Here is a 13,751-nt window from a genome sequence, read left to right on the forward strand (position 1 = left end):
AACTTATCTTTTGTTATTTGAAGCTACTAAATATTGTTGAATAAGTATTTATGGATCTCAATACCATTGTTAGTGATGATTCTTAGTTATAATAGAGTTAAAATTGAGAAACTGTCAAAGTGCCTCTTTTCTCAAGGCACATGTCCGCAGTAAAACAGCCCTTCTAATAGTTTTCCTTTTAATTTTAAAGCTGAACTTAGTTACTAAACTTTTAGTTACAGAGAATACCTTGTCTTTCCTTATTTTTTATATCATCTTAACAAGCAAGTGAATTTTTAAAAATAAGTTTTCATAGCTCTGATTTGGCTTCTATTGTGTCCCTCCGAAGCTACACAGAGTAAACAGTATATGCTTAGCATATAAATCAGCAAATCTATGTACCCACAAAAGACGGGGAAAACTCAAGAGCGTTGTCCAATCGTATTTGAATTACCTCCTTTACAAGAATACACCTTTGCTTTATATACTCCACGAACTAGATCATCAGTATTTTTAAATATACAAATGAATGCATGAAACTTCTCCCATGACAGTTTCAACGCCAGTTTTTTTTAATGCGCTCTGCGCCTACATTAAGCCCATCTCTATGCTAGGTTCATTGACCATGATAGGCACTGGGCCTGGCCCTCATCATACTTACAGCCCGATTATAATCTCATGGAATAAAATGGAAAAAGTACTACACCTGACCAGGAAACAGTGGGTCTCCCAGAGCTATTATAAAAAAATCAAACCAACTGGTTGTTGTTTCTTTTCTTTTTTTTTTGAGGAAAATAATTATACTCCTCCCTTGGTTCACGGTGTTTACAAGAGGACTTAACTCTTCCCCAAAAAAACCTCTGTCTTAGGAAATCAGGTATCTTTTTGATGTAAATGATGTCATCAGACTAAAATGTATATACTAAACATGGAAAGTCAAAAGGAAATAAGGGAATAAGAATTAAAAAACAACCCCTTTATAAACAGATAATTAACTAGCACTTCCAGCAGGTGAAATATTATCTTTAACATGTGAATCCAGTTTGTATAAATAATGTACAGGAATAATATTTACAGTATATATATATATATATGAGTGTGTGTGTGTGTGTTAGTTGCTCAGTCATGTCCAAATCTTTGCAACCCCATGGACTGTAGTCTACCAGGCTCCTCTGTCCATAGGATTCTACAGGCAAGAATTTTGGAGTAGGTAGCCATTCCCTTCTCCAGGGAATCTTCCCGACCCAGAGATTGAACCCAGGTCTCCTACATTGCAGGCAGATTCCTTTACTGTCTGAGCCACCAGGAAAGCCCCATGTGTATGTATATATGTAACATATTTGCATATTTATATATATAAATATAAATATATATATATATATATGTTTGCTTCCCCAGTGGCACAGTAGTAAAGAATCTACCTGCAATGCAGGAGATACAGGAGATGTGGGTTTGATCCTTGGATCAGAAGATCCGCTGGTAAAGGGCATGGCAACTTACTCCAGTATTCTCGCCTGGAGAATCCCATGGACAGGGAACCTGGGCAGGCTATAGTCCATAGGGTTGCAAAGAGTCAGACGCGACAGAAGCAACTTATCACATGACTGCTCAAAACATGAAGAAAATTTGTATCCACTTAAATATTCGTGACTTAGCAGTAGCAGTGCAAACATTCTTTGTTATTTAGACATTTTACAATCACAAAAGTAATGCATGCTTATTCTTGAGAATTCAAGTACAAATATATAAATAAAAAATTAGGGACTTCTTTGGTAGTCTAATGGCTGAGACTCCACACTCCCAAGGCAGGAGGCTGGGGTATGATCAGAAAACTAGATTCCCACATGCCACAGCTAAGACCCTGAATGCTACAACTAAAGATCCTGAATGACGCAACTAAGATGGAAGATCCTGAGTGGTGCGACTAAGACCTGGTGTGGCCAAATAATTAAATAAATATTAAAAATAAAAGAAAGTTCCACTTTCTGCCCTTGACCACAAGATAATTACTGTTCAGTACATAATGTATTTCCATGCCTTTTTCAATGAACATATGCATAAATATGATATGTACAGCATATTATATTTGATCTTGACAAAAATGGGTCCATTACTTTTCAAACTCAAAGTATAATGGACATCCTTTCATGAGCAGACCTAAAGCTATGTAACTCAAAGTATTTGTTTTTAAAGTTTATGGCTTAGAAATATAGCTCTCAAGAATAAAGCAATTCTGGTATTTCTAAACAAAGTTCTAAAACTGGCATATAGTAAATATTCAAAGAATACTTGTTGACAGACCCAAACTTTCTGATTTCAGTTTCGCCTTGCTTGTCCACTGTTGTATTCCACTAGCTGAAATAGGCAAATACAAGGTCAGCTGAGAACCTAGGCTGAGGCTGGATTTGATGTTACGGAGTTGAAATAATCAGGGGGAAGAGGCTGACAATTCAAATGATGTGATCACCATGTTCCAAAAATCAGTTCATAGTTTGGGGCCTTAGAAATTTTGCCAACAGCCCTACTTTTAGCAATCTTTTCACTTGTTTACAGAAAAATATGATGATATAATTTCTCAATTTAAGTTTTACTCCCATACATTTATTTTTAACCATTCAGCATTTCTTTCCAATTATGCTTGAAAAAGGCAAAAGAATATGCAGCAAATATATACTAACAGAAAACCTCCAAAATGTTATTTCATAACAGATTATAGGTAACTAGATTTTCTTGCTAAAAAGTTGTTGATTTTTTCATTAGTCTTCTCAACATGGCCCCTGCTTTCATGGAGATAGTTACATTGTATATGTGCTCAAATGCTCAGTTGGGCCCCTCTGGTTGGAACCATATAGACTGTAGCCCATCAGGCTCTTCTGTCTATGGGATTCTCCAGGCAAGAGTACTGAGTGGAGTGCCATTTCTCCCTCCAGAGGATCTTCCCCACCCAGGGATCGAACACTCATCACTTATGTCACCTGCATTGGCAGGCAGATTCTTTACCACTAGCGCCACCTGGGAAGCCACATTGTATATATGTAGTCTATATTTTATATATAGAGAGAGAGGAAACAGAGAGAGTCATAGTCTGCTGAGTGAGATAAGCAATTAAACCAGCGTGACAAGAGTCTTACCATACAGTGTGACAAGATAGCAACATAAGGTCAGGTAAGCCCTCCCTGATTTGTTAACAGTTGACAGTTTTCAAAGGCATGGCATTTGAAAAAAGGACATTCCTAGCAAAAGGACAGGTAGATTCAGGTTTTGTGGGTCCCAAAGCATATACAATTTGGAGAACTTCTCAGAGAAAAAGAGTGCAAATAAAGTTTTATGGCCTATGTTAAGTGAGGTTTTGCTAGTTTCACTGTATGTCCAACCTATTTGAAGTAACCTATTCAAACAAGGAAATAAATCTCTGAGATCTGCAACTATTTTAAAACAGATCAAAAATATATGTGTAGGAGAATTTATGAGGTAAGAGCAATTGCAATGGCCTTTTATGAGCTTTGAAGTATAAGAAATAGGAGTCCACTGAAGGATTTTTACTGGGGAGTGGCCAGATTTTTTTGTATCAAAAGATAATTCTGTGAGTGCCAGGTCTGGTTAAAAAAAAATTATATTTCTTTTAAATGTATTTATTTGTATTTTCAAATGTATTTATAAATAATCAAAATTATTTCTTTCAAAACTCTTAGGGTTGCCTTTTTTGTGTATTTAAGGAAAAAAAGTGATGCTGCTTAAACAAAGGTAACTACAGTATAAGTTTCATGGGGTGGAAAGCAGATATACATAATGTAATGTTGACGTATAGTTTTGGTTATAAAGTTTACTCTGAGAATTATGTGAATTAGGACTTCCTTGGTTGTCCAGTGGTTAAGAATCTGCCTGCCCATTCAGGAGACACGGATTCAATCCTGATCTCAGAAGACCCCACATGCCAAGGAGCAACTAAGCCCATGGGCCACAAGTACTGAACGTGCAATTTAGAGTCCTCGAGCTGCTGTTTCAGTATCCCACACACCTAGAGCCCTTGCTTCCCAGCAGGAGAAGCTGCTGCAATGAGAAGCGCACACACTGCAACTAGAGAGTAGCCCCTGCTCTGCCCGTAACTAGAGAGAGCCTTCGCACAGTAATGAAGACCCAGCACAGCCCAAAATAAATAAATATAGATTTTAAAAAGGAATTATGTGCCTTAGTTTTAACTGCATCACATTCTAAAATTCATTTCCCAGATTACCTGGGGGCGGAAATTCTTGTGAGTCAAAATAAAAAGCCCTGTTCATCTTAGCACTGAAATCATTTTCTGGTGGTGATTTCTGCTCTGAGAAGCCAGTTCATCTAATTTCAGGACTGTTCTGTGCCAGGAAATAACTTGGGTTAAGGCAAGAACAGAGCCTGTTATCACGTAAGTGAATTAAACTGAAGGAGTGTATATAGGTACTGCATAGAGAAACCATAACTCAGAATAGTGGTTCAAAGCATGGAGGCTGATAAAATAGTTTCATTCCTTTCCCTGTAGCAGTTTCTTAACCCAATGACTCCAGAAAAAATTATCTAACATCTTTGAACTTCTGATTTCTCATATGTAAAAGGGAATTATTGACAAGTCTTACCTTATAAGGTAATTACAAGGATGGAATGAGATGATAGATATTACTGTGGACTTTGTCCTCATACATTGACCTAGCAATCTCACTTCTAATTCCACACAAAACCAATTTACTCACATTGGGGAAATAAAGTGTGTAGAAGGCCATTCGAGCTTCCCAGGTGGTTCAGTGGGTAAAGAATCCGCTTGCAGTGCAGGAGATGCAGGAGACTCAGATTCAATACCTATGTGGGGAAGATCCCCTGAAAGAGGGCATGGCAACCCCTTCTAGTATTCTTGCCTGGAGAATCCCATGGACAGAAGAGCCTGGTGGCCACAAAGAGTCAGACACGACTGAAGCAACTGAGTACCCGTGCAGCAGGAGGTTATTCATTCCAGCATGGCTTGAAGTAGCAACATACTGAAAACGATTGAAATGTCCATTGTCGTGGGACAGACTGAGATACGGTGAAGTGAAAGTGGCTGTGCTGCTGCCTGCTGCTAAGTCGCTTCAGCTGTGTCCGACTCGGTGCGACCCCATGGAATATACAGTCCATGGAATTTTCCAGGCCAGAATACTGGCGTGGGTAGACTTTCCCTTCTCCAGGGGATCTTCCCAACCCAGGGATCAAATCCAGGTCTTCCGCATTGCAGGCAGATTCTTTACCAGCGGAGCCACAAAGAAAGCCTCTACATCTGTGCAATAGAAGAGCAGTTCTCGAACTTTTTAAACTCAAGACTATACTACACTCTTGAAAATTTTTGAGGACCCCAAATATCTTTATATGGATTACATATAGTAACATTTATTATTTTAGAAATTAGAAGTTAGACATGAAAAATATTTATTCATTTAATGTAACAATAATAAACCCTTTACATGTTAATATAAAAATATATTTTTAAAAAATTTAAATTCTTTTGGGCCATACCACAAGCACAGCTTATGGGATTTCAGTTTCCCAACCAGGGATGGAACCTGGGTCTCCCCGCAGTAAAAGCATGGAGTTTCAACCACTAGACCACCAGGAAACTCCCTAAACACATTTTTTTTCTTTTTTTAAAAATTTATTATTATTGAAGTATATTTGATTTATAATGATATGTTAGTTTCAGGTGTACAGCAAAGTGATTCAGCTATATATGTATGAATATATATTCTTTCTCAGGTTATGTTCCATTATAGATTAATATAATATTTTTCTTTTTATTTTATATTGGAGTATAGTTGATAAACAATGTTGTGATAGTCTCGGGTTTACAACAAAGTGATTCAATTATATATATACATACATCCACTTCTTTTCAAATTCTTTTCCCACTTAGGTTGTCACATTATATTGAGTAGAGTACCCTGTGCTATACAGTAGGTCCTTGCTGGTTAGCCATTATAAATATAACAGTGTGTACATGTCAGTCCCTAAAACTATCCCTTCCTCCCACTCTTTCCCTCATGGTAACCACAAGTTCATTCTCTAAGTCTGTGAGTTTGCTAAAAACATGTTTTGTTTTTTTTTAAAGTTATATTTTCCAAACACACTCAAAAAGTCGGTAAGAAAGGTAGCATGGTTTATATTTTTAGCAAATCTCTTTAATGTCTGGCTTAATACAAGACAGCTGGATTTTTAGGTTTGCTTCTGCATTCATTCTGTTGCAATAACACAGGACATGTAGACACTGGAAAACACCACTGGACTCTAGTGAAAGAGACTGAAAAAGCAAAATAACATCTTAATATTATGAAAATAATTCTGAACTCAAGACCCCTCAGTTTGAGAACCAATAGATTGGAATACTATGTGACTTTTTTAAAAGAATGAGAAATCTCTTTATGTGTTGCACAGAATATTCTCTAACATACATTGTGAAGTGAAAAAAATAAAAGCAAGATAGAGAATCCTGTAATGATATGTTAATACTACATTGGTTTTTAAAAATCAGGGAAACACAATATACACACGTAATGATGTACATGTTTGTATGTGCAAATAATATCACTGGAAGAATATACCAGAGAAACAGATAACAGTAATTGCCCTTGGACAGGGCAACATGGGAAACAGGGTAAGAAGAAATCTTTTCACTTCATTCTCTTTTTTGTTTTTGTAACTTTCCACCTTATGAAAGTATTAACTAATGAAAAAAATTAAATTTCTTTTTAAAGAAAATGATGATATGTATACATACTTTCCACAAGTCCTGGAAGATGCTTCATGAATTACATATAGTGTCTTTATAAAACCATTATTCTAAAAGTATTTTTTCTTCTTTTTTTTTTTTTTTTTTTGATGGGAGGGCTACGTCATGTGGGATATTAATTCCTCCACCAGGGACTGAACCCACACCCTCTACAGTGCAAGCATGGAGTCTTAACTGCCAGGCCACCATGGAAGCCCCTAAAAACTCTGTTTTTTTAACAACAGGAAAAACATAAAACAATTAAAAATCTTTTATTCAAATGCACACAGTCTTATTAAGCTGCTTCAGAATTAAATACATGAAATCTAAGCATCCTGATAACTGCAGTTAGTTTACATCTGTTAACAGAATCAGTTACTTTGCATATTTTATTAGAATGATCCTAACAATCATGGACATAGACAAACGAAAATCTGAAAATAATGTCAGTTCAACCACACAGCAAATAAATGAGCTACCTGATCATTCAAATGAAGAAACCTAAGACAAATTAGAAAATTTCACAGAGCCAAATCATCATAAACTAAAAAAATTGTTTAACACTAATTATTGGCTTGAAAAAGTTTTTGCTGCATATCAGTCAACACTAAACTTTTAGAGGCTTTTAGCTGCAAATATTTATTTCCTTTCTCACTGATCTGTCTGTTGGATGTGGCTCTGCCAGGCTTGACAGGAATCAGTTAGGCTTGATTCAGCTGCTGGTTGGATTCAAGCCTATGCCACATATTTCCTCATTCTCCTTGGACCAGTGGCTACCTGGGACATGTTCTTCTCATGAAGGGTCACTGGAGTCCAGGAGAGTAAACTGAAACATAAGATGCCTCTTGAGATCTTGGCCTGCAACTGGCACACTTGTCATTTTGGCCCACACATCTCATTGACCAAACCAAGTTACAAGGCCAAGTACATCATAGATTGGGGTGAAGGGAGATGTCCTCTGCCTCCTCTAGTAGGAGACACTGAAAAATTATATGATCAGTATGTGGATGTAGAATTGTAATACAGGAAGTTCATGAAGCATGGGGAGCAGTGATTCAATCTATTATATCATTTTCAAAGAGTTCAGTGTGCTCCTTAATGGCTTAAGAATAATGACTCTGGGTAGATGCAGTCCAAGATACGACACAAAATTTCTGGTCCATAAATAATCTCATCCTGCTGAACTGGTAGCCCCAGTTTCCTTGGGCTGGTAAACATAGATACAATGAAGTAAATTAAACCCGTATTGGAATAATCTGTATACTTGCTGTTTTTCAGTTACTAAGTCATGTCCGACTCTTTGCAGCTCCACGGACTATAGCACACCAGGCTCCTTTGTCTTCCACTATCTCCCAGAGTTTGCTCAAATTAATGTCCACTGAGTCAGTGATGCTCACCGGCAATACTGTCTGTACATATCTGGTATTTATTTGAGAGAGAAGGGAGCAAGATAGTGCAGTAGTATGAGTTTGCAGCCAATACAAGCCACCACCTTCCTCTGGCCCCAGGTTGCCTTCCTCAGCTTTCAGCCTTACTGGGTATAGCAGCTCAAAGGTGCCTTTGCCAACACACACTGAATCGTGAAAGACAAGAAGACCCAGCAGCAGGATTTTTGCTGAGTGTGTGGCAAGGCATGAAACCTAAGGCTGGACTAGATAAAAAAGACAAGATCTTGCGGTACATAGGTCAAAACATACTACTTGAAAAGAATCTTCTAATTTGCATACAACCCATCTTTCCCTCAAGACGTTTGAAACCAGAAATGAAACAAAACTAATTAAAGATGCAAACTATCCTGGACCGCCTCAACTATTGTTTGGACCAAAGTGATCAGGTCCTTGTCCTTCATGCCTAACAGAAGAAAGGGCATGTCTTCTAGGGGAGAGGCGGTAATATGTACTCCAGTATCTATAGTCTTTTATAACACTGTCTGGATGACATCAATTAAAAATTAAAAGACTTGAAAAGAAACAGGGCAATGTGATCTAAAATCAAGAGGAAAAAAGTCAGGAACCGGTTCACGCCGGAGCCAGGGCAGCAGCGTAGCGGTCAGAAGCGGCCGCTGCGCGGAACTCGCAGGAGAGCCTTTCACCGGGTGGACAGGCCGCCGCCGCCGCCGCAGCGCCGCGGGGAAGCGCCACCCCAGCAAGCCGCGGGGCAAGAGGTCTGCGTACGCCTTCTTCGCGCAGACCTGCCGCGAGGGGCACAAGAAGAAGCGCCCCGACTCCTCAGTCAGCTTCCCAGAGTTTTCCAAGAAATGTTCCGAGAGATGGAAGACCATGTCGGCCAAGGAAAAGTCCAAGTTCGAAGACATGGCAAAAAGTGACAAAGCTCGCTACGACAGGGAGATGAAAGATGATGTCCCTCCTAAAGGTGACACGAAGGGAAAGAAAAAAGATCCCAACGCTCCGAAAAGGCCTCCATCTGCCTTCTTCCTGTTTTGCTCCGAACATCGCCCAAAGATCAAAAGGGAACACCCATTGGGGATACTGCAAAAACACTGGGTGAAATGTGCTCTGAGCAGTCAGCCAAAGATGAACAGCCGTATGAACAGAAAGCAGCTAAGCTAAAGGAGAAATACGAAAAGGATATTGCTGCATACCCTGCCAAGGGCAAGAGTGAAGCGGGGAAAAAAGGGCCCTGGCAGGCCGACAGGCTCCAAGAAGAAAAATGAACCAGAAGATGAGGAGGAAGAAGATGAAGATGAGGAGGAGGATGAGGAAGACAGGAATAAATGGCTCTCTTGTAATGGTGTGTGTGGAGTGTGCCTGTGTGCTCAGGCAATTGTTTTGCTAAGAATGTGAATTCAAGTGCAGCTCAATATTAGCTTCAGTATAAAAACTGTACAGATTTTTGTATAGCTGATAAGATTCTTTGTAGAGAAAATACTTTTTTATAAATGCAAGTTGTGGCTTTTGAGCGGCTACTACATAGTTAGAGTTTCAAGCTTCTGATGTTAAATGTTTCTAAATATTTAATGGTTTCTTTAATTTCTTGACTTGTGTATGGTAGCACAGCAAACTCATAGAAATTAGCATCAATAGCAACTTTTGGGTTTTCTAGAATGAGAATGTTGCGTTTTTTTTTTTTAATTTTGTAATAAAATTATATATATTAAAAAAAATCAATAGAAAATCGAAGCAGATCTATAGATGACCCAGATGTTGAATTAAGATGGAAGAACTTTAATATAACTACTGTAAATACATTAAAATTATTTGATGAACAGAATGAATGAAAGATAAATATTTTAAACAAAGAAATGAATCTCTAAAAAGAGAACGAAATGGAACTACAGACATAAAAGAAAACGTGAATATTTAAATATAGCTCAGTAAATTATAGCCATTATTTCTCAATCACCTTGATTCAATATGTGAAACATTTTGGTATAGCTGATAGAGACTTGAGAAACACCTTGATCTTGTTAGCAACATAATAACACTCTAGCTCTAAAGTATATCATTTTCTCAGAGGACTTGTTTCATTTTCTTTCTGTTGAAAAATGTTTAACCCTTTGCAAAAAGTCTGTGAATGCACTCTATTTTGGACTTCTGATCTCCTATATACTGTCACCATCTAGAACATTTCAGAGAAAGTTCTATTACAAACACAAGTAACTGTGTTAATTTTTAAAATTGTTTTGACATTTAAAGAGTAATACAGAAAAATCAACTGCCCTATGACCTGGGAGGAGCCAGGGTTTTCATATGCTTCTGTTTACTCCTTTCCTTTTAAATCAAAGAAGAATTCTGATTGTAAGACATTTTATGCGGTCTTTCACCATCCTTGATATATCTTCACTCTCCCTGCTACAATTCCAAGGCCTTAACAACTTCAACTTTCTCTAAGAATATCTGCCTCTGAACCAGAATTGTAACACAATGCCTCAGATAATTCATTCTACACCTTTTATGATATGCTTAAATAATTCTCATTGTTTTAAAATGAGTGGTTTTATTTAAATAAATTGAATATTATATCAATTTAGATAATTCATTTTTAAAAACTACTGTTTGCAGTTTTAGAGAATTTAGCATTTTACAGAATCTGAGACATAACCATATGGTTTTCAAACAAAAATTTGTGGTTGATTCTTTACTTATAAAATAATCTTACTATTCATAAATATTGTTGCAATATTTAAGAGAACTGAGAGCTTGGAAAGGTTTTGCTTATAAGGTCATGCATTTAAAGTGTTTAAATGGAATGTATTAAATTTACAAATGCAGTTTAAAGGTTTAAAGAAATGCAATTAACTAAGTATAATTGTTTGATGAAGATTTGCTTACTCAAGTGAAGTTGACTGCATATTCATTAGGCAATTTTTGACATTTTCTTGATATATAAGTAAAATAATTGAAATTATTACAAGTTCAAAGGCAATTTTTGAAAATGAAGTTTTTTCAGTTGTCATCTTAATATATTGAATATTAGTTTTTTAAAACTCCAGTACTGATGAAGTCTTTTCTATGTGCAAAGCTCTGGGTTAAAAATTTATGTTAACAAAGTCCTTTTTAGGTAATAAAAATGGAAAGTATCTCTGATAATCTGAAATGAATATATCATTTTCTTGTTTAAATACAATAATCAGCCTGTCAGAGACCTTGGAATATACCCTTGACAGCCTCACATTCTTCATTTAGCAAAGAACTTAGAAGCTGAGCAGCCTAGCATAGGTTCCCACTGTCTGTTCTTGCAGGTGGAGCTATCTTGCCAAACATCTACTGCAGAAACTTAAACCCTTCCCTGGCTGCCCACTGAGCCGGCATCAAGTCCCTGATCCTGAGGTCCCACCGCCTCTGGCCTTTGCCTCCCACTGAGCTTCAGGAAGCCAGTTGACCCTGGCTCTCTAATCCGCCCCCATGTAAATAGAGCTCCACGCCTTTTCTTTCCTCAGGCCTTTAGCAATGTCATTTCCTCAGTTTGAATTGCTTCCCAGAGCATTTCCTCCCTACAACACACAAGTGGTTACTGTCACTTAACTTAGGAGGCCTTCTCTGACCCTCCAGGCCAGGTTAAAGACTCCTGGTTTTATGTCTCAGAAAAGGTTGTTTATAGTGTTTGTGGCTTCTCAGGGGACACTAGTGGTGAAGAATCCACCTGACAATGCGGGAGACGCAGGTTCGATTCCTGGGTCAGAAAGATGCCCTGGAGGAGGAAATGGCACCCTGCTCCAGTCTTTTTGCCTGGAGAATCCAACTGATAGAGGAGCCTGTCAGGCTACAATCTGTAGGAACACACACAGGTTTAGCCATTATGCACAAAGACCTGAATAAAACTCTTTGTAGACTATTAATATACTGCAACAGAGCTGTTGGTGCCCCAGAGATATTCCCTTGGCCTTCAGTGTTTTTTACACTAAAGGATCTCTTTCTACTTCAGGCACCTGTGACCTGGCCTTAGACTTCCTAGGGGGAGGAGAGAGTCTGGATCATGCCTGGGTGGGGCATCAACACCCAGTGCTCACCATACGATGACGGATGGGAATTTGTGGATCAGTTCAGTTCAGTTCAGTCGCTCAGGTCTGTCCAACTCTTCACGACTCCATGGACTGCAGCACGCCAGGCTTTCCTGTCCATCACCAATTTCCAGAGTTTGCTCAAACTCATGTCCATTGAGTGGGTGATGCCATCCAATCATATCATCCTCTGTTGTTCCCTTCTCCTCCAGCCTTCAATCTTTCCCAGCATCAGGGTTTTTTCCAATGAGTCAGCTCTTCACATCAGGTGGCCAAATATTGGAGTTTCAGCTTCAGCATCAGTCCTTCCAATCAACACTAAGGACTGATTTCCTTGAGGATGGATGGGTTGGATCTCCTTGCAGTCCAAGGGACTCTCAAGAGTCTTCTCCAACAACACAGTTCAAAAGCATCAGTTCTTTGTTATTCAGCTTTCTTTATGGATCAACTCTCATATCCATATATGACCACTGGAAAAACCATAGCTTTGACTAACCTTTGTCAGCAAAGTAATGTCTCTGCTTTTTAATATGCTGTGTAGGTTGGTCATAACTTTTCTTCCAAGGAGTAAGCATCTTTTAATTTCATGGCTGCAGTCACCATCTGCAGTGATTTTGGAGCCCCCCAAAATAAAGTCTCTCACTGTTTCCATTGTTTTCCCATCTATTTGCCATGAAGTGATGGGACCAGATGCCATGATCTTAGTTATTTGAATGTTGAGTTTTAAGCCAGCTTTTTCATTCTCCTCTTCACCTTCATCAAGAGGCTCTTTAGTTCCTCTTCGCTTTCTTCCATAAGGATGGTGTCATCTGCATATCTGAGATTATTGATATTTGTCCTGGCAACCTTGATTCCAGCTTGTGCTTCATCCAGACTGGCATTTCACATGATGTACTCTGCATAAAAGTTAAATACGCAGGGTGACAATATACAGCCTTGACATCCTCCTTTCCAAATTTAGAACCAGTCCATCGTTCCATGTCTGGTTCTAACTGTTGCTTCTTGACCTGCATACAGATTTCCCAGGAAGCAGGTAAGGTGGTGTGGTATTCCTATCTCTTGAAGAATTTTCCACATTTTGTTGTGATCCACACAGTCAAAAGCTTTGGTGTAGCCAATAAAGCAGAAGTAGATGTTTTTCTAAAACTCTCTTGCTTTTTCTATGATCCAACAGATGTTGGAAATTTGATCTCTGGTTCCTCTGCCTTTTCCAGCTTGAACATCTGGAAGTTCATGGTTCACATACTGTTGAAGCCTGGCTTGGAGAATTTTGAGCATTACTTTGCTAGCGTGTGAGATGACTGCAATTGTGCAGTAGTTTGAACATTCTTGGCATTGCCTTTTTTGGGGATTGGAATGAAAACTGACCTCTTCCAGTCCTGTGGCCACTGCTGAGTTTTCCAAATTTGCTGGCATATTGAGTGTAGCACTTTCACAGCATCATCTTTTGGGGTTTGAAATAGCTCAACTGGAATTCCATCACCTCCACTAGCTTTGTTCATAGTGATACTTCCTAAGGCCCACTTGACTTTGCATTCCAGGAAGTCT

This window comes from Budorcas taxicolor, chromosome 25 (assembly GCF_023091745.1).
Source record: "Budorcas taxicolor isolate Tak-1 chromosome 25, Takin1.1, whole genome shotgun sequence".
NCBI classification, from domain to species: Eukaryota; Metazoa; Chordata; class Mammalia; order Artiodactyla; family Bovidae; genus Budorcas; species Budorcas taxicolor.